The 26,447-nt window shown below is 27.5% G+C and overlaps 1 pseudogene; it reads left to right on the top strand.

Moving 5' to 3' along the window:
- Positions 1-14,754: 14,754 nt before the first annotated feature.
- LOC111290210 (oleosin G pseudogene) lies at positions 14,755-15,615 on the top strand (annotated as a pseudogene).
- The last annotated feature ends 10,832 nt before the right edge of the window (positions 15,616-26,447 follow it).

Raw genomic sequence — 26,447 nt, 5'->3', positions numbered from 1 at the left:
GGATTCTTTGTTTCTTTATTTTTACCTATTTTATTATTTTATTATTTTTTGCCAAGTTATTTATTTTCTTATTTATGCATGTTTAAAATTCCAAATTCTTAAAATAAATGTCTATTTTTTTTAAAAAAAGAGAAAAATAGTGTTTAATAGAAATAAATTTTATTTTTTTAAAAAAATGATAATATTAAATTTCATCAATTTTTGCAAAAAATAGAGAAAAAGAAAATTTTTATCTGATGATGAGATTTTAAGAAAATTCGCGTAGTGATTCTTATGAAATCTCTAGGTGAAGATTTTTTCAAATATTACCAGCATATTAGAGTATTTATAAAAATTTTTAATATAAAAAATTATTTTTTTCCTATTAAAAATTTAAAAAAATGTAAAACAAATCATAAAAGAATGGAAAATTTATAAACAAATTTTTCTAAAAAAAGGACAAATAATAAATAAATAAATAACCAAACAAAATATAAATACACAAATAAAGTGTGCACACTTATACATAAATATTATGTTTCTTTATTTGCTTTGCATCTATATTACTCAGTCATGGAAAAATGGATGTGAGCCTCCGAAGATGAGATTCTAAAGAAATTCGAGTAGTGAGTCGTAATAGATCCTTAGGTGATAAAAATTCTTTTAATGTTACCAGTGTACTAGAATATTTTAAGACTTTTTCAATAACAAGGTTCCTTTTTATTTTTTTTTCAAATAAAAATGGAATATTAATATTTTTTATAAAATAAAAATAATAAAATGATAAAACTTTGTGAAGAAAAGGTAAAAAATGAAAATAAAAAAAAAAACCAAAATCATGACAAAAAAGAAGAAGTTAAGGATTTTTTTTAAATACCAAAATTAAGACTATTTTGTCAAAATTAAAGGATAACCCATAATTAATTAGTACCATTTTTTAAACTTGGCACTGTAGGGTTAGTAATCATTTTTTACGTATAACCGTACTTCCAAATCCAAACTGCTTTTGTAGACCTTAAAATTATTTTTTAATAAAATTTTAATTAATTTTAATATTTTATTAAAAGATAAGTTTTAATAGATTGTCAATTGCATCTAACAAAAAAAGATTGGTGGTGACTACTTTTTTTTTTTAAATTTGTCCAGCAACTTCAGAACCGTTATGATAGTTTAGCGACTTCACTAGAAATATTTTTGAGGGTCAAGCTAAAATTAATTATATGTTATCCTTAATTTTAATTTAATGGCCTTAATTGGTATTCAATTTTAATTTTCTTGATTTGGATTTTGTTTCTTTAAAAAAAATAATAAAAAAAGAAAAAAATCACTTGCATTTCATTTTAACTATGTCATTTGTTTATGTTTATAGATATATTATTTTTAATAAATTGTGGGGTATTTAGGATAGAGATTATGGTGCTATTTTCCTTCACACACACGATGATACATTGTATTTCATGCATGAACTCTATACTTTGGCTTTGTCCATTATAGCAAAAGTAAAGTACTTATGCTTTCATGAGGTGATAATCGCAATGGCAAATGAAATACTTTCACTCAAATTGAACCATTTTCATTTGTAGGCTATGATGAGTGAAAATTGTGATATCTTACTAGTTTAGCAAGAATGACAATAAGGAACAATTTGAAGAATCTGTAGATGCATATTAATCCAAACCAAGCATATAATAAGCCTTAAGGATCTAATCTTAAGTGGAGCCATGTTGACATTTTTGAATGAAATCACCTGAATTATGATGTGTGAGGAAATATCTTGTTTTTTGACAACATTTTTCTTAGATTATTAATAAAATGGTTATCTATTACTACCAAAAATTAAAATAGATAATAGATAATTTTTTTATGAAAAAGGAAAAGAAAAAGCCTTGAAAAAAAATGTGGTTCATTAAAAGAAAAAGAAAAATAATAGGATTTTAAATTACTAAGACTTTTTTGTGGACTATGTAAATATGAAATTTCAGCATTTCGGGATTTTATTTTATTTTATTTTTTGGATCATGTATATATGAAAATTTATCTTGATTCACTTTACACTTTTCATTCATAAATTCATCATTGCATTCATGCATATCATGTATCAATTATGCATTTGTAAATAGTAGTTAAAAAAAAAGTTTACATATGAAACGATTCTGTAAAAAAAAAAAAAGGATATAAAGTTCTCCCTAATACTTTTTTTGTCATAAAAATAAATAAAAAAACTATTTTTGTCATGGCATAAGTAAATAAATGATACAAGAGCCTAATTTTGAAATTGTGGTAATAAAAGGTTCAAGGATAGCTCAATCACCCAAGGTTTCAAATCAACTTGTCCACTATTTGTATAATACTAGAGGTATAGGATGGATAAGATCAAGAAAGCATAGGAGGAAATAAGAGAATAGTTGACAGCAATGATGATGGAAATAAATAAAGGAAGTAGTGAGCTAAGAAGCTACCTAAAAAAGACAACAACAAGATGATGATGATAATGACCCCCTATATCCACCAAATTTCACCTCACATCAAGCCTAGACTTATCAAGTAGTATAGTTATAATCTATGCCCTTCATTAGAGAATACCCTTCATTAGAAAATGCCCATTGACTCAGCTTACCATACCGATAAAATATGGTACTATTCAATTTATAGGGCATATTGGTTCGACCATAGGATAAAGTCATTGAATCCAATTTGTGTCCCTAATTTAGATGATCCAAGGGAACAAGAAAAGTTTAAAACAAGTGTGTCAAAGGTAAGAAAGGACCTGAAGTCTTAGCACAAGATAAAGCATATAAAAGAAAAGCTATAGGCCATTGAGGGATTGGATATTTGTGGATTAATGGATATAGATGGGTTATGGTTAGTACTTGATGTGGTCATTTCACTAAAGTTCAAGCTTTTAGAGTTCGAAAAGCATAATGAGAGTAAATGTCTGGTAATCCTTGTCACTATGTATTATCAAAAGATGACTACTTATGCCTATGATGATAAACTATTAATCCATATCTTCCAAGGTAGTCTTACAGGATTTGCCACTAAGTGGTATCTACATTGGATAAAAGTTATATTCGCTCATGGAAAGAGTTAGGTAGGGCATTTATCTCATAATACAAACATATCATAGATTTATTTTTAGATCATCTGTCATTACAAAATATGAAAAAAAGCTACTAAGAGCTTTAAAGCATATGCCTAAAGGTGGAGAGATATGACCGCCCAAGTTCAATTGCCATTTATAGAGAAAGAAATCACTATCTTATTTGTTAATAGTCTTCAATCACTTTATTATGATAAGATGATTGAGAATGCCATAAAAATTTTATAGACATGATGATTTTTAGGGAGATAATAGAGAATGAGATCAAGAGTGGAAGCTTGATGCAAAAGATGTGAAGAAAGAGAAAACATCTAAGGAGAATGAAGGAGATGTTCAAGATGTGACTTATAGGGGGCAACATATTAGAGGATTTGCCTCATACTACCCTTACTAGGTTTACCACCCCTATTACCATTCCATAAATAATGTTTCAACAAATCCCTACCTTCATCAACCAATTTCAAAATTCAGATCTCAACCAAGCCATCACCAAGCACCAATTTATACACTTTTACCTCAGTTTAACAACCTCATGGGCAATCAAGGAAGACTACAAAACAACTAAGATAGAACTCACATCAATCAAATTTTCATGTCCTATACTGAGTTATTTTCTCAACTTATTAAGGACCATCTTATCACACTAGTCCAGTTAGACCCATCGAAACCTTCATACCCTAAGTGGTATGATGCTAATGCTTGATATAAGTATCATTGTGGGAATGTGGGCCATTTGATTAAAACTTACCTTATTTTCAAACATAAGGTGTAAAGCTTAAGCAAGGCTAACTTGTTGAACTTCGATAAAGAAGTAGGGTAGAGTATTGGTAAGGAATCTTCTACTTGATCACATTGGGGCATGATGATAGGGAAAGACAGAGTTGCTTGCATTTTTTGGATTGCTTTACTAATGTTATTGCCTTTTTGGATGTTTATTTTGTCTTTATCATTTCAATGAAATGGCAATAATGCATTTTCATTTCTTTTTTCATTTGAATTGTTACTATATGCTTTTGTGTATCTTTTCATATTTTTCTCTTTTACCCATTATCAAGTTTCAAGAAATAAATGTTTAGACAATGGTGATAATAATTTGAGATTCAATTTTGAAAACTCATTCATATCAAATGAGTGAATAAAGTTAATGTTAGTCTAAATATAGTTGCTTTTCAAGGATGTGAACATTCACCAATGTCTGTTAACAAGCTTTTCCTTTATCAATTTATGTTTTTCAAAAAGTTATGCATGTTTGATATGACAAAATAACTATATTTCTTTTATCTTTTATACAATAATAAAACTATCCATTTGTTACCCCTTTTAAGCCTATTATGATTTCTTTAAAAAAACCCACTAAGGATCATTCCCACATTGAGGGGCAAGTTTTGGAAGAGGACCTTTCATAAAAATAAAGTAAAGGTCACGAAAAATGTAAAAGTAAAAAAAATACACATAAAAAGAAAAAAGCCTATTGTATTTGAACTTTTATAAAAAAAAAAAAAAGGGAAATGTTGGAAATAAAAAGGTTAAAGATGATAAAAAAATGAAAAAAATGAATATAAAAAGAAATAAAAAATGAGAAGATGTTTATGAAGAAAGAGGTAGAATGTCATGGTCCTTTATTTTGATGAAAAATGATCTTTTGGTTTGCAACTCTTTAACCATGCATGTTTTAAGCTTATTTTATCCATTTTTTTACAACCCTACACCATAGCTCTCATTACATGCCTCAAAAGTCTATTTTGATCAAATGTGATTACCTGAGTTGAATAAATGAATGGTAAACTAAGGAGTGCTTATGGTATCATTCAAAGATGATGAGATTATAATCTTTTCTAAATGTTTGGTGATTGATTTGGAATTTTGCAAAGGATTGTGATGAATGAAGATTTAAAAAAAAAAGGGAAATGAAAATTGAAAAAATGAGAAAAATCAAAAAGCAAAAAAGAAAAAAAAGTAAGAAAACCAAAGGGGAAAAGAAAAACTCAAATTAAAACCTAAAAGGATGACTTGAGTATAAAATACTTGTGTTACAAACAAAAATTGGGGCAAGGCGAATCAACTCGAAATGATTTGAAAAATAAAAGGAACGGTTTTTGGAAAAAAATTTCTAAAAAAAAAAATTCAAAATTGTTAGAGTATTCATTGTTTGGATGCTATTATCCCATCCAAACAATTGTCACGATGAGTTTCCTTTGTTCATTTACCTATTTTTCTTTCACTAGATTTATTTAACTCTTTCCAATAATGAATACCTCTTTCTTCTAACTTATCTTGGTCTTTACCACCTTTCATCATCGTAATGAGTAGAGCAAGTGTGTGATTGCATTACAATTGTCATTAAATTGGAATGATAAAGAAAATGTGAATGATAATATCCATAAAAGATCCTTGTATCGATTTGAAAAGTAATATGGGATAATGAAGGACATGAAATGAGAATGACGAAATAAGTAAGAGATGATATTGGTATCCAATGCCTTTACATTAAAGAAGAAACTTTTGAAAGAACACCAATGTTGTAATGGTGAAGAATTGGTGAATTCTAAAGTTATAAGCACTGGAAAGTTGGAAATGAAAAAACACAAAATGGTAGAAAGAAAAAAAAAGTCTTGAGGATATTTTTTTTTACCACATTTAGGGGTGCATGACATTGATTTTCATTTATACTTGCATTCAAGATATCATTACATGTAGAAAGGATGTAAGTGTCAATCTTTAATTGGAAAAAACTTTAAAAGACTATATTTTTACTCTTTGGATGAAGAAAACTTTCTAAGATAAGATTTTTGATATGTTAAAAGAGTAAAAAATTTCTAAATATTTTAAAAGAGCTTTTTTTTTAAGATGAGGTTTTGAAAAAAATTGACCTTTTACTTGCAAATCTTTAAATTTCTTTTAGTTAATCTTTAAAACCCTTTTGCAAATCTTTTATAATTCTTTGAAACCTTTTTGTAATTTTTGAACTGTTGTGAACCTTTGAAATCATTTATGAATCTTTGAAATCATTTGTGAGCTTTTGTAAACCCTCAATGTAAATCATGAACATTCAATGTAAATCTCGAAATCTTTGATGTGAATCTTGAAATCTTTGATATGCATATGAAAATCCTTAATGTGAATCTCAAACCTTTAAATGTTAATCTTTATGAATTTCTTCAAACATGAATCTTTGACTTTTAAGATGCAAATCTCTTCAAATGTGAATCTTTGACTTTTTAAATGTGAATGTCTTCAAATTTAAATCTTTGACTTTTTAGAAACGAATCTATTCAAATGTGAATCTTTGACTTCTAGATGTGAATCTTTGAAAATTTTATATGTGAATCTCTTTGAATGTGAATATTTGATTCCAGATGTGAACCTCTAAAATTTTTAGATATGAATCTCTGAATTTTTCAAATGAGAATATTTGATTATTTTTATTTATTTTGAATATGAATCTTTTAAAATGTGAACCTTTGGTTTTTTGATATGAATCTCTTAAAAAAATGATTTCATATAAGAATCTCTTAGTTTTTTTTTTAAGAAATATTTAGCTTTTTTATATTTTCACATGTATTTGTATAGTATTTTTGCCTTTACATTATTGTAAAGGGCATCTGCATTATTATTTGTATAGAAAGGACACTTACGTTAGCATTGTTGGTGATCATTTTTGCAAAATGTTTGCATTTGTGTAAGGGCCGTTGCATTTGCAACAACATTTTTTTAGAATAAACATTTGCATCATATGGCATTTGTCAATTTTTCAAATATTGAAAAGAAAATGAAAAAAGTTTATTAAAAAATGAAATAAAAAAGAAGAAAGGAAATAGTTTGTGGAAACCAAAAGGTTCCCATGGAGTTTTGGAAAGGGAATATGGTATTTGAAAACAAAAAAATAAAGAAAGTTTTTCTTAGAAAGAAAAAAGTATTGAAAATCTTTGAGATTTATTAAGATGATAATTCAAACCCATGGCACCAATTGAGAATTCAAGCCTAGGACATTAGTTAGAAGTGTTAAGCCAAATCTAGTTGGCACAAAGTTTTAAGCCCAATTAAGTTGACATAAAATTTTAAACCTAATTAAGTTGGTAGAAGGTGATATTTTTAAAATTTCAATACCTCTGATTAGAGGAATTTTTTTCAGATAAGATTTCTAAAGTTTCAATGCCTTTTATTAGAGAAGCCTTTTCAAATAAGATTTTTAAAGTTTCAATGCTTCTGATTAGAGGAGTTTTTTTCAGATGAGATTTTTAAAGTTTCAATGCCTCTGATTAAATGAGCTTTTTTCAGATGAGATTTCTAAAGTTTCAATGCCTTTAATTAGATGAGCTTTTTTCAAATGAAATTTTTAAAGTTTTTATGCCTCTATTTAGAAAAGCATTCATAGGTGTAAAGGCTTATAAGACCTTCGAGCATAGTTTCTAAGCCTTCTGGGGAAGATTCGTAAGTTTTTTGTGTTGAATTTGTTTTAATGTCAAGATTTATAAAACCTTTGATCATGATCTCTAAATCCTTCAGACAGGTTCATAGGTCTTTCCAACTTAATCTTTTTTAATGTTAAGTTTTGTAAGACCTCCGAGCATAGTCTCAAAATCCTTCAAGTATGGTTCATAAATTTTTTGAGTTAACTTTGTTTTAATGTCAAGTGTTATAAGACCTTTGTGCATAATCTCCAAGTTATCATGATTTATTTTTAAAATTGTAGAGCCTCTCATGAAAGGAGTTTTCATTTCAATTTATTTTTAAAGTTCCTTTGGTAAAAGGAGTTTTTATTTTAATTTATTTTTAAAGTTGTAGGACTCTGGTGAGAGAAGTTTCTATTTCAATTTATTTTCAAAAAGTTGTCAAGCTTTTAGTGGGAAGAACTTTCGGGTCAATCTTTAAGTTTATCGATGTTAGTTTTAAAATTTTGCACAAAAAAGAAAAAAATAAAAAATTCCAAAAAATTGAAAATTCAAAAAAAAAAAAAAAGAATAAAAAAATCAAATAAAAAAATAAAAAAACCCAAATTTTGAATCTTCAAATAATCGACTCTAGACAAAATTATTGTCTTTGTCTTTACTCTATTTCTAATTCTTAGCAATGTGTAAAGAATAGTAGCTGTAGATACTTAATTTTGTTCGAGTTTTTTGAAATAGGCCTCATTTTGTATATGTTTGGATGTCTCAAATAAGTTGATTTTTTAGGCTCAAGTGGACTCAGTTGCATAAGTCCAAAGTCCAATTCAAATTAAATCCAATTTAATTGGGTCTTAAATGCCCAAAGTCCAAATCAATTGGTTTGAAAACCAAGAACCTAATTTTCTATTTAAGGCCCATTTTTAAATCAAGATTAATTAGTTAATTTAATTAAAAATTAATTAATTAATTAAAATTAAAAGAAAAAAGAAATCAATGCATCGCACCAACACCCCTATTCTGCCCAACTTTCTCTACCAGCTCAAACTACCCTAGTATCACCTTGCTAGTATTTCCCAGCCTCTACCGCCACCTTTGGTAGCTGAAATTCAGCTACTATTAACCCACCTTCATACCCAAGACTCATTTTTCTCCTCCAAGCTCTTGTTTTCATCCTAGTTTGTCCTATGATCCCAAAATTCTTTAAGATTGGGAAATTTTGGAAAAAAAAAAAGAGGACAATTTTGGAAAGGAAAAAATTTCGGAAAAAAATTTTTTTAAAAATAAAAAAATCCCTAACCACTCATGTTAACACCATTATTGCCACATTATCACTATCATAGCCTCACCTATTACCATTGTAACCTCCATACCTACCATAAAACCATCCATGTTCAAAAATAAAAAATCCATTCCCACTTCCCATGACCACTACCAGTGACCCTTTAACAAAGTTACGCTTGAACAAAACCTGAAGGTACCCATCACAAACCCTTTTTCCCTAAACACCCCTTATCCATTCATGTCAAGCCATAAAAAAAGCCAAAAACATGTAAAAAAAAAAAATCATCCCTTAGGAACAAAGAACTAGTAAAAAAAAAATAAAAAAAAAAGATTTTCGATTTTTTATAGCTTAAGTCGAATGGTTTCAAGTAGATATAAGGTTTTGAGTTTAGTTTTAGGTGAAAATAAGGTTAAAAGCAAAAGAAGAAGGCTGAAAGGAGTCAGGAATAATTTTTATGACGAATTATTGGTAATAGTTAGAGTATGGGGACTAGCATGGTGATTGGCTAATTAGTTTCTGGGTTCATGGGGAACGTTTGAGAGAGTTTTTGAATTTTTTTTATGAAGAAAGAAATGAAAATGAATTATAAAAGGTTGAGTTTTGTAGCTTCGAAAAAAACTTGCTCAGGATTCTCGTATAGACTCGACTCGAGGTCTACACTTCTAACCCGAGACAAGGATCTACTTGCAACCAATTTGGACTTAAAATTAGTTCAATTGAACCACTATTGGACCAGCTTGGATCATTGAACCGTTGAAAAAACAAAAAAGAAAGCTTTAAACCATTGACTAAACCTCAAAAGTTGTTCAAAACCATAAAAAAACCTATCTAAACTGGTCCAAGCTGCTAACTAGTTTAGGTATTCTTTATTTTTTTTTATTTTTACCTCTTTTTTTTCTTTTTTTTTTATTTTTCTAATATTTGTCAAGTTATTTATTTTCTTATTTATACATGTTTAAAATTTCAAATTCTTAAAATAAATAAAATATTTTTTAAAAAAGAAAAAATAGTGTTTAATAGAAATAAAATTTAATTTTTTTAAAAAAATGAAAATATTAAATTTCATTTTTTTTTTGTAAAAAAAGAAAGAAAAAGGAAATTTTTAGCCAATGATGAGATTCTAAAAAAATCTACATTGTGATTCTTATAAAATTTCTAGGTGAAAAAGGTTTTTACAAATACTATAAGCGTATTACAGTATTTATAAAAATTTAAATACAAAAAATTTCTTTTTCTTCTATTAAAAAAATAAAAAAATGTAAAAAATATAATAATAATAAAAGAAAGGAAAATTAATAATCAAAATTTTCTAAAAAAGATAATTAATAAATAAATGAAAATAAAATAAAATATAAATATACAAATAAAGTGTTCACATCTATGTATGAATATTATTTTTCATTATTTACATTGGATTTATATCATTGAATTATGAAAAAATAGATGTGAGCCTCCAATGATGGAATTTTAAGAAAATTTGAGTAATGATTCCTAAGAAATCTCTAAGGAAGAAAAATTCTTTCAATATTACCAACGTACTAAAACATTTTAAGTGTTTTTTTTCAATTACAAGGCTATAATTTATTTTTTTATTTTTCTTTTGAAAATAAAAATGGAATAATAATTTTTTTAAAAAATAAAAAATAATAAAATAATAAAACTTTGTGAAAAAAAGTAAACAACGAAAATTAAAAAAAAAAAACAAAATCATGACAAAAAAAGGGAAGTTAAGGAAAACTTTTTTAAATACCAAAATTAAAAGTTTTTTTTGTCAAAATTAAAAGATAACCTATAATTAATTTGGTACAATTATTTTAGATGGGTGCCGTGGGGTATTATCCTTCCCCATGCATAACCGCACTCTTGAACCCAAACTATTTTCATAGATTTCAAAATTATCTTTTTAATAAGGTTTTAATTAATTTTAAGATTTTATTAAAAATGTAAGTTTTAATACATAGTCAATCACACTTAGCCAAAAAGGATTGGTGTTAACTTTTTATTTTTTAAAATTTGTCTAGTGGCCTTAAAAACATTATGACAATTATATAAAGATTTAAGGCTGTGCCATGCGGCAAAACTTATCTAAAAAAAATGACATATTGCTATTCATCATAAAACCATAATTTATTGTAAATTTAAAATGTAAGCATTAATTATTTAAACAATGGTTAAATTTTTAGGGAGATATTAGCTTATTGGTATTTATGATATTATTCAAATCTGGATAGATATAAAAATGTAACATTTTTTGAACCTATAATGTAAATATTTCAAAGAAAGAGTTGGAATATGAGTGTGTGTATATATATATATATATATTTATTGTAGACATTGTGGGTCACTACCCCAGAAACAAGATTGTTAACTTAGGTCATGAAATATTTAGAATAAGTCCATCTTGGTTGAAATGCCATAGCAGCCAATGCAAGGATTCAACCATGAAAGAATAGGTAAAGATATATACTTGTCATGATAGTAACATAAATGGTCCAAACAATGCAACATAGATGCAAAGTTATATAGAAAAGTTAAAATCTCAAGCTTTTCATGGATATTTAGATAAAAATGCATTTGTCAAACTTTGGTAGATAAACATTAAACGAGCAATCTACAATGAGGGGAGAAAAGCCAAACATAAGAGGAAATTAGGTAAAAATATTTGCAAAACACAATCTCTTTACTTTATTCAATACAAAAAAAAAAGCAAAAAGAATATGTCTCATCTCCATAAAAAACCACATTCTAGCAATGATTAAATAAGAAATTGGATACATACATATATATATATATATACCTTACCTAATCACTTATGTGTCTAATTACACATACATATACACATTTATGCATATAAACATATATTTCACCTTTAAGCATGAACAACAAAAAATATAAATAGTTATAGTTATACTTGGTGTACAAAAAACATAAATGACAAAAACATGCAAAGAAATCCGAAATTGAAACAACTAAGTGAAGTTTAAATTATTCAATAAAAGCTTAACGAATAAACTTGAATAAGAAAAGTGAAATCTAAAGTGATACCTAGTGCACGATATTATCCATCTATTGTATAGCATAAGTAGTCTATACTTTTTCAATTTAAAATCCATGAGCCAACGTCATATATACCTTACTTCTTATAACAGTTATTAAGAATCTCTCTGGTCTCACATAAGTTATTTAGCCAATAGATCACAAATTCCAATAAAGGTGAAAAATTTAGTAAATGAAAAACAACTCAGATAAATTTTGAGTTTAAAAGTTGATAGGAGATAAATATGTTTAGAAGTTAAGCAAAGAGAGTTTGAATGAACCAAGATGCAACAGAGTTAACCCTTATATTATCCTTTGCCCGCTCATATGTCACGTATTTTGCAAGTTGGTTCATGGCTCCTAAAAATACTGGAATTAATGACATCTCAATTCAATTTTCAAAAGATAAAATCACTTAAGTATATGCATATAGTAGAGGTTTTATTTAGCAAGAATTAAAAAAATACCATTCCACACCACTAAAAAACATTAGAGATTTAACTTCCAAAATTAGTGATTTTTTTTTGTTTTATTAAATTATTCCTACTTTCTATGAGCATGGGAATATAATTAGGTTTTCAAATAGTTTTATTGCCAAGTTACCACTAACACTCTCCAAATCAGAGGTAAAAGCAACCCTTAGTTATAACATTGATCATTTCATAAATAAGAAGATAGTGCTTGCTGGTAAGGTAATAGTTAGACATGCTACTACAAAGATCAAGATGGTGATTATTTTTGACATATGGATCATTACGTGTTGTTGAAATGATTTTTTTATATGCTTGTGAGCTTGGAAAATAGTTTTGTGTGGTGGTGATAGACTCACATCTTATGCTTGTGTTGGGATTGACTCAAATCCTATAAGAGATTTAGATAGAAATTTATTCAAGATGAGGTTGGTTAGATATTGCTCGATGGATAAAAAAACTTTCAAAATAAGAATTTTAAAAAGAATGATATTCTTGATAGGCAAATTTGTATACCTATAAATAGGTGAAATCTCTATATGGTTAGGTATGATAAAAAAATTTAAGACAGTTGTAATATTCTATGGGTTGGACACTTTATATGACTATAACCAATTGAGAGAGTTTTTTATGAGTGTATATGTTTGAGTAGACTAAAGGAGAATGAGAAAGTCCATATTGGTATAGTGAATGTGTGCAAATGAGTATGTGTTTGTTTAAGTTAAGAATATTTCATAAGACTAGAAAAGAATGAGAGGATCTATGGATATTGATTATGAGTGAATTGATTTGTTGATATATTTGTAATTCTCTACAACTAGGCTACCTTTTTTCAATCTATGAATGTAGACCGATTAGGCTGAACCATATTAAATTGTTCTCCTTGTGTTGTTGATTAATCATTTGACTATACTTTTAGGGCTTGGATGGTTAATTGATTAGTGGCTTTTTTTCCTAACAGCTTAAAGGCCAAAAGCTACATTATAGGCTGGTGGTAAGATGCCTAAGTTGTACTTATACTCAATTAAATGCTATTTCTTTTATCATGCATGAAGTCACTTAAGTTTTTCTTAGAGCTTCTTCAATATTATCTAATGGGACTACATATTCGGGGTTTGGAATTGCATCTGTTGCTATGGTTGCATATGCATTATGTGTTCTAGTTTTGATCTATTGTGAAGAATATAAATTTCATAAAAGGGTGCAACTTGATTCAATATGCTTTAATGAGCTAGCTATGTTGGTGTTTGTGTAAGTCATCATCCTACTTCCCCTCCTTATTCTCTCATCCCATCCTCCAAATATATATATATATATATATATTCAAAGAAAAAGAAAAGATTTGGACTCTAGACTTATAATCTCCTACTAAGATGAGAGTTCTTAATTTCTTCCTTTTTCTCCTAGGTATATCACCTTTTCTTTTGAAGTATAGAGAACTTAAGTGTTTTGGAATACTTTGTAGGTGACCCATTTTTAAGGTTTTCTTTTTGTTTATCAGTCAATTTATCCAAATAATTCAGATCGAGTGCATACTTATTATTAATAGTTTATATGCTTGTCTAAGCCCAACTTGATCTGATTTCAAATCTCAAAAATTTTTCAAATCCGACTCAAATTAAAAAAAAAAATTCAAACCTACCCATTAAACTTAATTTATATAATAAAAAATTAAAAAATGTGATTAAATTAAGTTTAATAGGATTATATTTAATTCACATATATATAAAAATTAAAAATAAAAATTATATATGTAAAAATTAAAAATAAAAATTATATATGTAAAAATTAAAAATAAAAATTATATAAAAATTAAAAATAAAAAATATGATTTTTATTTTTTATTTTTTATAAATATGTGAATTAATTTATATATAATTCACATATATATAAATAATATTTATTTATTTGAATTTAAATTGGACCGAGTCAGATTAGGGTTTTAAATCTTTTGTCTAAAATCAGACCTAAATTTTAAATGGATCTAAAAATTATACTAAAATCTATTTAATGAATTTTAATTTTTTATTCAAATCCTTTCAAAGCTTGAATAGACCTTTAAGTTTAGAAAAATAATTGATCCTTAAATAGGTCTAGAGTTAAGCATACGTAAATATAAGATATTCATGTATAAACATATATTATTTAATAATTATTTATTTTTATATAATATAATTATAAATAAAAAAATATATAAATAATTATTAAATTAAATTGAGTTTGAGCTTTAAATATTATGTTCATAGTTAAATCCGTCTCTTAAATGAACTTAAAATTCAAGTCTATACTTTTTTAACAAATATAAATTAATGTCCAAATTCTTTCAAACAATTAGTGAGTTTTGGAGTTGGGCGAGTAGCCGGACCTTGTACAAGACCAGCTAAACACAACATTTTTCTCAACTAAAAGTAGGTAATTGAGTTAAATCGACACCAGCCAAAATCTAACAAAAAAAGAAAAAGTCAGTGGCCTCGCACCCATATCTAGGACTGCTAAAACTCAATGGCTTCTCCACGTGTGTCCCTTGCATGTCTCCAGAAACTGAACTTCCGCAGCACACCTGTAACCAAAGCCTAGTCTTTCTCCTTACCTTTTAACACATTAACTAATTACACTCTTTCTCAAATCTTCCCCTTCCCCTTTCCTTTCACCCTTTGAGCTCTCAAGCATGGCTGAGCCTGAGCGTAATCCTAACCAGCAGAGAGCCCCAAGACCTCACCCCACCGCCACAGCCTCCACTTTCTTACAAAAAATCCAAACTCATGCACCAAACTCCACCCAAGTTCTTGGTTTTTTAACCCTCGTCGTTTCCGCTTCAATCACCGTCACCGCCGCCATTCTTGGCTTCATCTTTTTTATGCCACTGATCCTCCTTTCTAGCCCCATATGGTTCCCAGTAGGCACCTTGCTCTTTGCCACCATAGCCGGGTTCTTGTCAGCATGCGGTATCGGAATCGTGGCCGTGGCAGGGTTATGTTGGATGTATCGCTACTTGAGAGGCATGCGCCCACCAGGTTCAGACAGGGTTGACTATGCGCGGAGCAGGATATATGACACCGCCAGCCATGTCAAGGACTGTGCTATCGAATATGGTGGTTACTTGCAAAGCAAGGTAAAAGATGCAGCTCCTGGTGCATGAGCATTGATGGTTGCAACCGGCTGATCTGATTATAGCTACCAGCTTTTTCTTTCTTTTTTTTTTAAATTTCTTTCTTTTTTCAATTTGTGGTGATGGTAATTCTGAGTGTTTAAATAAAAAAAGAAAAAAAAGAAAAGCAAAATACCTTCTCACTGGCACCGCCAATGTGGGAGTTCCATTTTTTGTTCTTGTTTACAATTGGAATTTTGATAATGGATAGATGGCCGTTTGAATCATTCTTTTTACGAGTAAGGGGATCATTTATCTAAGAAAGCTATTTAGGTCATCTAAACAAATTGCAACTTTGGTTAATTGCACTTTGATTAAAGTAATCAACAATATAATTATTTGTGAGCTAATTAATCCACAGCGACCGTATATCATCGTAACATTCAATATTATTATACATTTTCTTATGTCCAAGCATGATTATTCATGTCTAAGCATTCAGTATTACTATACCTTTTCCCATGTCTAAGCATTATTATTGGCCCAGTTACACCAAACTTCTTTGCCACCACGAGCTTGTGACATAATAAAGGTTGGGGAAGCTCGGATGTGGCATGATTGGAGCTCTCAACAGCCACCAAACCCTGTTTTGGGCAGACCACTCAACTGCCACCGGACCCTGTTTTGGCCAAACCACTCAACTGCCACCAGATCCTGTTTTGGTCACTTTGTTCTTGCATGGTTTGATGTCTCAGTCGCATTGGGTCTCCAACTTCGATTGTATTGGTTAATGGTCGCATTGGGGCTCCAGTGGGCTGCAATCGAGATTGTCCGGGCGCATAGGGCTCCAATTACGATTATGTTCGAGTCATCAAGTCTAACTTAGTTGAAGCCGGGGCAGCCCTATTGAGGGCTTGGGTTCAACCCTTACCAGTCACCTCAAGGTTTTTGCTTGTAGGTCATGTTTGGTGGGTTTTTGCTCTTAAGTAATATTTGGTGTATAAGATGATTGATAGAATAACATGATAATCATTTTATATTATATTTAATTTGTATTTAATTAAAAAGAGATAGAATTACAAAGAGAATTATTACCCCTTTTGTATATGATAATTCAAAATTTTTAAAGTAGAAATGATTATTTTTAATCCATGGGTTTTAATTTAAATATTTTATTATATTTTTAAAAATTACATCAATAATTTAAATTATATAAAATTTGAAAAAAGATAATTTTGATCAATAAATAAATTATTCTATCTTAATTTTTACACATATCAAATATAAGATAGGATAATATTATTTAATTTAATCTTATTTATAATATCATTAAATCCTATCCTATTGTCATCTTATGTACCAAATATGACCAATAAACCCTTAAATAGTGTTTAAGGTATTTGCTATTAAACCTTTAGATAGTGTTTGAGATGATCATTTTAAAAATAATAGTGATTAAATTATGTTAGTCTTGAATTAATCCTTATTTTGAAATGACAAAACATTAAGCTAAATAAGTTTGATCAAAATTTTAAAAAAAAATTATTTAGTACATGTTCTTAAGTTTTATATTTTGGTACTAAATAAATAATATATTTTTCATAGTGGAAACAAACATTTCTTTATTTTCATATTTCTTAAACCAAATTTATTTTTAAAGATTGTTTATTTGAGCCTAAATGAAAGTCCAATTGTTATTTTTAAAGTGAACTTATTCATTTTGGACTTAATACAATTTTAATAATATTGGTTTTGAGAAATAGATTAACTTAATAAAGTTGTTTTACAAGAACAAAGTTTTTCAACATTGAACTTGTTTTATTTTTTTGTATTAATTCACAGAGCTTTAATATTTAAATTTTATATGGTTGGAAAGCTCTTTGAGTCTACTTTCTAATAGATTAAACAAAATCAAAATTCAAATTTTCTAAGAAAAGATTTTGAATTTTTTTTAGACTTTTTGTAGTAGTCTAAAAACTGCATAAGGGGTAGATTTGAAAATTTACTATAATTTGTATACAATGAATTAGGTGATGAATTTTATATTGATAAAAAGCCCTTTAAGTCTAGTTTCTAAATCTTCAAACAATTTGTGATTTGAATTTGTATAACTCAAGATATGATCAAATTAGTGATTAGAGTGTAAAATAAAAGATAACCACACAGCCATGGACAGGATCGATCCCCTTAGGGAATGGATCGATTGATTTTTCTTACAGAAGCAACTTTTATGTTAAAAAGGCAAGAAAGGATCAATCACCCTATATAGAGGATCGATGACCCTCTTGAGCCAATCGATCCCCTACATAAAGGGATCGATTAGGTAGTGTTATTTGTAAGGCGTAAATGGCATAAAACATGAACTAATCGATCCCCTCATGGAAGGGATTGATCGGGTCATGCCCAGGATGTGCACAATGGCTAGTTTCTCAAGCTTTCAACAACTATTTTCTTCTCCCAAGCATCCCCAATGGCGAGCTCTTTAATTTCTTTATATATTGGCCACTCCAATACGATAAAAAGGTTGATGAATTAAGAGAGCAAGATAAAAAAAGTCATATATTCATTTTCTCAAAAAAATCAAGAGTTTTAGAGCTTTAAAGTCTATATTTTTGTATCCAAATCATTGTTGTTGATTCATTCATCAAATTTCTTTGTACTTCATTAAGCAAGCATTTAGCCTTTGAGAGGTGTTCTAAGTTTGCATTTTCATTAAGTTTTTTGTAATCAAGAGGTGAGGTATCCTCTTAAATTTATGGAATTAAAAGTTGCTATTTAGCCTAAAAATTAAAGTATGTAAGGTTTTTATCTTAAGCCTTAGAGAGAAAAAGATAAGGTTGTAATTTCAATTCAAGATTAGTGGATTGAAGCCTTAGTATAAACAACCAAGAAGAGAGGACGTAGGTGCCTTGTAGAGAAAAATCGAACCTCTATAAATTCTTGTATTTGATTTCTCTATCCCTATCTCTTTACCTTACATTTGGTTTAAGATTATCAATTTATTGTTATTTGCATCATATTTTGATATTGTTTTTAATTTTTCATTTAATTACTTTGAAATCATTGTTTAGGAATAGCTTGGAGAAATCCAATTCAACCCCTCTTGGCTCACCATCTCATTTATAAAGCTAACAAATTACTTGTTTCATATGCATTCAATGATTTAACGTGACTGTAATATTTTATCTTACATGATTGTGATCTTTTATTACTCTCGTGACAATGATATTTTATCACTGAGAGTGATCAAATCATTATTTTTGAATGTTATATAATTTTCATACAAAATGGTAAAAAAAATTTATAATCGAAATAAAGCAATATATAAAATTAACAATAATTAATGACGTATAAAATTAATAACAAATAATTTTATCCATTTTAAAAATTTACTACATTTTAAAATTATAATTAGTTTACATTATAAAATTTTATCTTTTAAAATTAATTTCATTCTAACAAGTTCAAAATAGTTTGTGTATTTTTTTAAAATTTTTTTAAAATTTTATATATAATATAATATTTTTGTTTTTATTTTATTATGAATTTAATAGATTGATTTTTTTAATTCAAAATTTTTTTTACATAATTAATATTATAAAAATTAATTTATCTATCCATAAATATATTTATTAATTTAATAATTTAATTATATTTTGTTATAAAATAAATATTATTAATATTTTACAAATTATTATTTTTAAACAACTTTTAAATTATTAATTTGTGTAACTATTATAATATGCATTGTTATTTTGATACCTTTAAACATAATAATATTTGGTTTTTAGTAATACTAAATATATTAATTATTAATTTATAAGAATTAATCATTGTTAACCAAATAAAATGATTTTAAATTGCAAGTGTTAAAATCATCTTGGTAATAAGATCGCCATGGTAATTACATTACCATGATTGTTTTATGAAAAACATCAAACTCTACCTTAGAAGTGTTTGGGTAGATCACTTTCCTTGTAATTAGTTTTTTCAAAATTTAATTTTTCGTTATCTCATTCTTTAGTTTGGTCGAAGGCTTAGGTTGAACCCTTAGCAATCGTATTAAGGATTTTGCTATTAAATCTTAGGGACATTTGGTTGGGATCACTTTTTTTGGTAATTATTTTTTTGGATTAACTAATTGGGATCACTTTTTTTGTAGTTATTTTTTTGGAATATAATTTTTTGTTATATGATTTTTTTAGTTTGGTTGAAAATTTTTTCCTCATATCAATAGTTTTATATTTACAGTAATATCAAAAAGGAAAAAAAGTAAAGGAATAAAAAATTCTTCTTGAGGTTTTTTAAGTTTTTGGAAGGAAGTGAAATTTTTACACTTAATTACATTTTCAAAATGTATAGATAACATTATTTACCTTAGAAACGTAGCAATTTTATATGTTGCTTTTTATTTAATCTTCATAATTCAACAAAAACAGTATTTTTAAGATAAAAATGTATTTTTTGTTGAAAATTAAAAGTTTATTTTTCAAATTCAATAAAAACAAAGTTTTTAAGATAAAAATGTGGTCTTTATTAGAAATACAAAAAAAAATATTTTTCAAAATTCTTAATGTTAGCTTAAATATGTAAAGTAATCAAACATGGGGTATTGGATTATTAAAATTTTAAACAAACATAAAATTGAATACTATGAAATTGATAATGCAAGTGGAATATGTGATACTAAGCAATAAAAGAGTAGGGAAAGAAAATCAAACACAATTGTATATAGAAGTTTGACCTTTCTCCAACAAGGTGATTACGTCTTCTCCTTTAACTTTCCTAGTCAAGCTTTATATCCACTAGCAAATAGTTGTTTTACAAGTTACAAGCTCTATCTTTTCAAGATTCAAGATAGTAACCTCTACCTTTTTGTAAGATTCTACCCAATCTCACAACAAAACTCTAAAGAGGATTCCACACTTCTTACTCACAAATCTCCTTTGAATACAAAAGCTTTGCAAATTGGTAAGAATCTCTAATATGTGGGTGTTTGCTAAATTTAAAAACAAAGATGATGAGATTATACAATAAGAATTTTGGCCTGGGTAATACAAGGATTGGATTTTTGCTTTTTGAATGCTTTAGAAAAGGTAGATCTTGACTTGAGATGCTTTGAATGTATTATCTTGCTCTTGAACATGTTGGAAGCTTTTTTTTATGTGTGTTTTTTATTTCTAACTGTTATGAGTCATTTGATTTGAGAAATAGTTGTTGTTTCTTCTAATTTTAGACTAATTTCAAATTTTCTACATGAGGGTCTCAAGCTTAACAATATAGCCATTATACAGAGGGGATTGGTCATAGGATCAATCCATTAGCTTAAAAAAATAAGGGAGGAGCATTCTGACCTCATGGGATCGATCTTTTAGCTTGAAAAATAGGGGATAACATTTTTACTTAAGGGGATTGATCGTCATGTTTACAAAACAATGGCAAAGCATTTCAAAAATGGGGGATCGATCCTATACATGATGGGATCGACCCTTTTTTCCCATAATTGCATATTTTCACATTTTTTTCAAGGAAAAAAGTTGATTTTTCTCAAACATATTTTTATAAATGATATTCATTTAAAAGTATGAATTGTTGAGTAAAATTAAGGTCCAATAATATTTAGTAAATTTTTAAAGAATTGATTTAAAAATGATGTTAAGGAAAATTATTAATTGAGTAAATCTGAAAATAATAAATTTAGCTTAATGTGTTGTTATATCAAAACCATATATCAATTCAAAACTAACAATTTCTCCCTTTTTGATATGATAAAACTTAAGATAAATTTGCTTTGAAAAACTTTTCCTTAATTAGTTAGAAATTTTGAAAATCAATTTGAAACGGCTCCTTTTATTTTCAAGACAACTTTTCAAATTTGGCTCATCTTAAAAACAAGCAGAATTTTCAATCCTAAAGCAATATTAATGAGGCCATTTCCATATCACATTTCCAACATAATATACTACAATAATATGAATACTTAAGCACATTTGCAATATCATCATATAATATTCAATAAGTACTTAAAAGCAAATTTTGTCCACGTATATAAAATAACCAATGCAAATGATTTTGATATCATCTAAAAAAATCCTCATTTTTACATTTACCCATTTTCATTATTTTCAATTTCTTTCTTATCCTTTCTTTTTCGTAACTTAGAAAGACGTGAAATTTCTTTTTTAAGTTCTCAAAATTGACAATTATAGCTAAAGATGTAAATGCCAATGTTCGTATGTAAATGCGAATGCCACAAACATGCATCCATCATTTCTATGATGCAAATGCCCCTATAAAGATGCAAATACAAATATCCTTACTAATGGTGAAAATGTTATGCCCCTTGCTAATACGATGCAAAATTCCCTACCATTGATGCAAATGTTGTTAAAAAAATCATTCTTTTTGTTTGTAAAATTCTTTTCTTTTCAATTCTATATCATTCATTATTCCTCTTTCCTCATCGAATTCCAAAAGATTTTCCTTTCTATTCCTTCCCATCTTCTTTCTTATTCTCACATCTATTTTTGTCATGATTTTTCTCTTTTCAACAAAGATTCACTGACTCTTTTTTCATTTTGACATTTTTATTCACATTATCAAAACTAATCATGTTCTTGCTACTTAATCACAAATGTGTCTCATTTCATGTTTTCTTGCCCCACTATCATTTGTACTTATTCACCCTTTTATTAAAAATATCTCATTTATTCTAAAAAAAAATTGGTTTTTCAAAAAAGAAGAAAAAATAAAAAATTATTTCGTAAATCAAAACTCATTTTGTATTGACAAAATTCTCATCAAGACTAAGTTTTCTCTTACACCAAAATTGATCTTTTTATTATTTACAAAAATGCCTAATAGATAATACAGAATTTACTAACAAAATTGGCCCACATAATTAAATTTCATGATCAAAGAAAATGAAACATTCCAAAACGTGACTTTCAAGTCTCTTGAGAATTGATATTCACAATTATGAATGAAAAATGGTGATCTATTTCAAATAGATTGAATGGTTCAACATGCCAAGGTTTCAATTCATTCAAGAAGGCTTCACAACTTGAGGGGGATGTAAGAGATGTATGCTTTTCCTTCTAGACCAATGAAACATTAATTTTGCAAAAACAATGAATTCCTTGAAAACCAAATATATTTGATGCTTTCTTTAATCCTCAAATATGACATTTTGATATATGTCAAGGTCATCTATGATAAATTCAGAATTTTAAAAGGTCATTTTAAAACGAGAAAAAAGCTCAAATTTTTAATATCAATCCCTTTAATGGATTTCACACTTCCAAGGTATCAACATTTTTGGATTTTTTGAAAATTTAGATGGCTTCATGTTAGCTTCTTTTACTTCTTATGCTTAGAATTGGTTTCATGACTTTTAAATTTGTTTTAGATTACCCTTTTTGGAGTTTTCACCCTTGAGTCACATTCTTTTTTCAATTTTTTTTTCAATTGTGCCATCATGCACTAAAGTATCCAAAAAGAGTTAATGGTTCAAATAGGTAGTCGGGTAGAGAAAGAGGGTGAAAGACTCGATATGTTATACAGTGATTCCATGAAGGAAAGTTCTTCAGTTTAAACATTCATGCTTGATCAAAATGAACTTTCAGAGCATGTAACATAGGCTAGGATTTGGGTCTTGAAAGAAAGGATAAATATGTTGGATTTTTCTTTATTCTACAAACTAAATCTTAATTTTGCATAGTCTTAATATCCAAGGTTTTAGAATAAAATGATTTTCATAATTTCCTAATTGAAGAGAAATCATACCTTGATCCATAATTTTTTTATTTAAAAATGATGTTTTATAATTTTTTTTTTATTTTTCTCTCTCTTGACCTTTTGACTTAACACACATTCTTGATGGATAAAATGTATTAATTTATAGGTAGAAAGAGTCAAGTAATTTTTTTATTCATTAATGCCATTCAATTCATACATTCCATCACTGTATAAATTTTAAACAAATTTTTTTTTTGTTTTAATTGCATTCATTAATTGTTTCATAAACAAAACAAAACTGTCATCCATTATAATTAAAACTTTTTTGTTTTAATTACATTTATTAAGCAAAAGTTTTGTTTACATTCGTTAATTAAACAAAACCTTTGCTTTAATAACATTCAATAACCTGAACTATTTACATAAGTGGATTAAACCATAAATAAATGTTTATTTACTTAAGTTAAATAATAACATGTAGGTCATAATATCTAACATTCTTTCACTTAGCTTACATGATATTATCGAACTTTATAGTTTAATAATAAAATGTAATGTGCAAAATATAAGTTAAGTTATTTCTTAAGTTGATCAAATCATAAATCATCATTACGTAAAAACTAATAATGATCATAGTGGTTGTATGTCATTAACTTGACATAATTCCTTCTATGTATCATATTATTAGTTATATACTTAACATGACCCTTTAATTAGATATGCCATAATGTTCAATAATATCTTTGTTAGAGACAAATCCTATTTATATTCATATTATTCAATTATGTATATATACTAATATAATGGAACATGATGCATTAATATATCAAAAATAGTACTTAAAGGAGCTTAGAGTGTCAAATTCATAAAGAACATAAAACTTTACCATAATGTCAATAATGGTTTTCAATAATGCCTATTCTTTTGACATGTTCATTAAATGTCTTTGGTGGCAAACGTTTTGTTAACAAAGCTGCAACCATAAGATTGGTGCTAATATATTCAATTGACACTTTTTGTTTCTAGAGTTTTTTTTTAATGACAAAGTATTTCAATTCCATGTGTTTAGTACCTTTTAAACACTTGTCATTTTTAGAAAAAAAAAAACTATGGTGACATTATCACAGTAAATTTTCAATGGCTTGGCAATATTGTTGACAATTTCAAGTTTTAAAATAAAGTTCTGCAGCCATAAACCATGAACAGTGGCTTTAAAGCATGCCACAAACTCAGCTTCTATAGTGAATGTAGCAATGATAGATTGCTTCTCACTTTTTCATGAGATCACTCCATCAATTAAAAGAAACAAATAGCTCTTAGCAAAATCTGAATTTGAATATTCTATTACCTCAAGAGGATCAGACCTCTTATAAGTATGTGATCTTTCGTTCCTTGTAAGTATCTTAACACTTTCTTTGCAGCTCTCCAATGATCTAATCCTATATTACTTTTATACCTACCCAACATTTTGACATTAAAACTAATGTTTGGTCTGGTACAAGTTTGGGCATATATCAAGCTTCCAAAAATAGATGCATAAGGAATTTGTTTCATTTGTTTGTGTTCCAATTCATTCTTTGAGCATTGCATAAGGCTAAATTATCTCCTTTTTTAAATTGGAACAACACTTGCTAGACACTTTTCTATTTTAAATCTCTCTAAAATTTTATTAATATATGTTTTTTGAGACAATTTTAACAATCCTTGTGATCTATCATGAAGTATTTCAATTCCAATTACATAGGATGCCTCACCCATATCTTTCATTTTAAAATTTTTAGAGAGAAATTTCTTAGTCTTATGCAATAAGCCAAGATCATTAGTAACAAGTAAAATATCATTAACATACAGAATCAAAAGCATAAACTTACTCCCACAGACCTTTAGATATATACAATAATCAATAGTGTTTTCTTTAAATCCAAAGAAAGTAATAGTATCATTGAACTTAAGATACCATTGTCGAGAAGCTTGTTTACGTCCATATATTGACTTCTTAAGTTTACACACCATGTGTTCCTTTTCTTTGACTGAAAATCTTTTGGGTTAGTCAATGTAAACTTTTTCCTCTAAACTCCCATTTAGAAAAACTATTTTCACATCTATTTGATGTAGCTCTAAGTCATAATGAGCCACTATTGCCATAATAATTATAAATGAGTCTTTTTTAGAAACTAAAAAAAAGGTCTCTTTAGAGTCAATCCCATCTTTTTGAGTAAAACCTTTGGTAACAAGTCTAGCTTTGTATCATTCAATATTACCATTTAGGTTGCATTCGGTCTTGAAGAACCATTTACACCCAACTATTTTACAATATTTAGGCAATTCAACAAAATTCTAAACATCATTATAATTAATTGATTTCAACTCTTCTTTCATGGCATTTAATCATTTGCTATAATTAACATTTTCTATGCCCTGTGAAAATGAAACTAGATCTTAATCAATTCCTAAGTCAAATTCTGACTCTTATAGATAAACCACATATTCATTAGAAATAGTAGATCTCTTTTACGCTTAAAGCCTTCTTAATGCTACCTCATATGGTTCATTTACTACATGTTCATTGGTAACAATTTCATTATGGGGTGTTTGATCTTTTATTTGTTATTCTTGTAAGTTGTTAAACAATTTAACAATTGTAGGAACAACGATTTGAAAAGAAGTTATAGGTAAATGAATTTGCATTCTAACTTTAGGAAGTGCTACTTTGCATAATTCACATTTCCACTCGTTTAATCATTTTCAATGAACCAAGCATTTCCAATTTCAACAATTCTTGTATTGAGACTAGGAAATTAAAATTTATACCCTTTGGATTTTTCTAGATAACTAATTAATAAACCATTAATTGTTCTTGAATCTAGTTTCTTTTTGTGTGGATTATAAATTCTTACTTTTGTTGGGTAACCCCAAACATGCAGGTGTCTTAAATTGGGTTTTTTTCCTATCCACAATTCAAAAGGAGTCTTCAGAACTGCTTGACTAAGAACCCTATTTAACAAATACATGGCAATTTTAGAAGCATATATCCATAATGATAAAGGTAAAGATGAATTACTTAACATACTCTTAACCATGTCCATTAAAGTATGATTACATCTTTTTGAAACAACATTTTATTATGGTGTACTTGGCATTGTATATTAAGCACATATACCATGCATTTTAAGAAATTTAGCAAACAGACTAGTACATTATCTATTTTCATCATACGTTCCAAAATATTCACCACATTTGTCAAATATGAAAATTTTTACCTTATTGTTTAATTTTCTATGAACTTTATTAATAAATACTTCTAAGGCATTTACTAACTGAGATTTTTCATGCAATAAATAGATATAAATATAACATGAAAAATCAT

Source organism: Durio zibethinus, chromosome 11, assembly GCF_047325235.1.
Source record: "Durio zibethinus cultivar Kanyao isolate XHJ-2024 chromosome 11, ASM4732523v1, whole genome shotgun sequence".
Taxonomy (NCBI): Eukaryota; Viridiplantae; Streptophyta; class Magnoliopsida; order Malvales; family Malvaceae; genus Durio; species Durio zibethinus.
The sequence above is the reverse complement of the archived record's forward strand: the minus strand, read 5'-3'. Positions and strand labels throughout refer to the sequence as shown.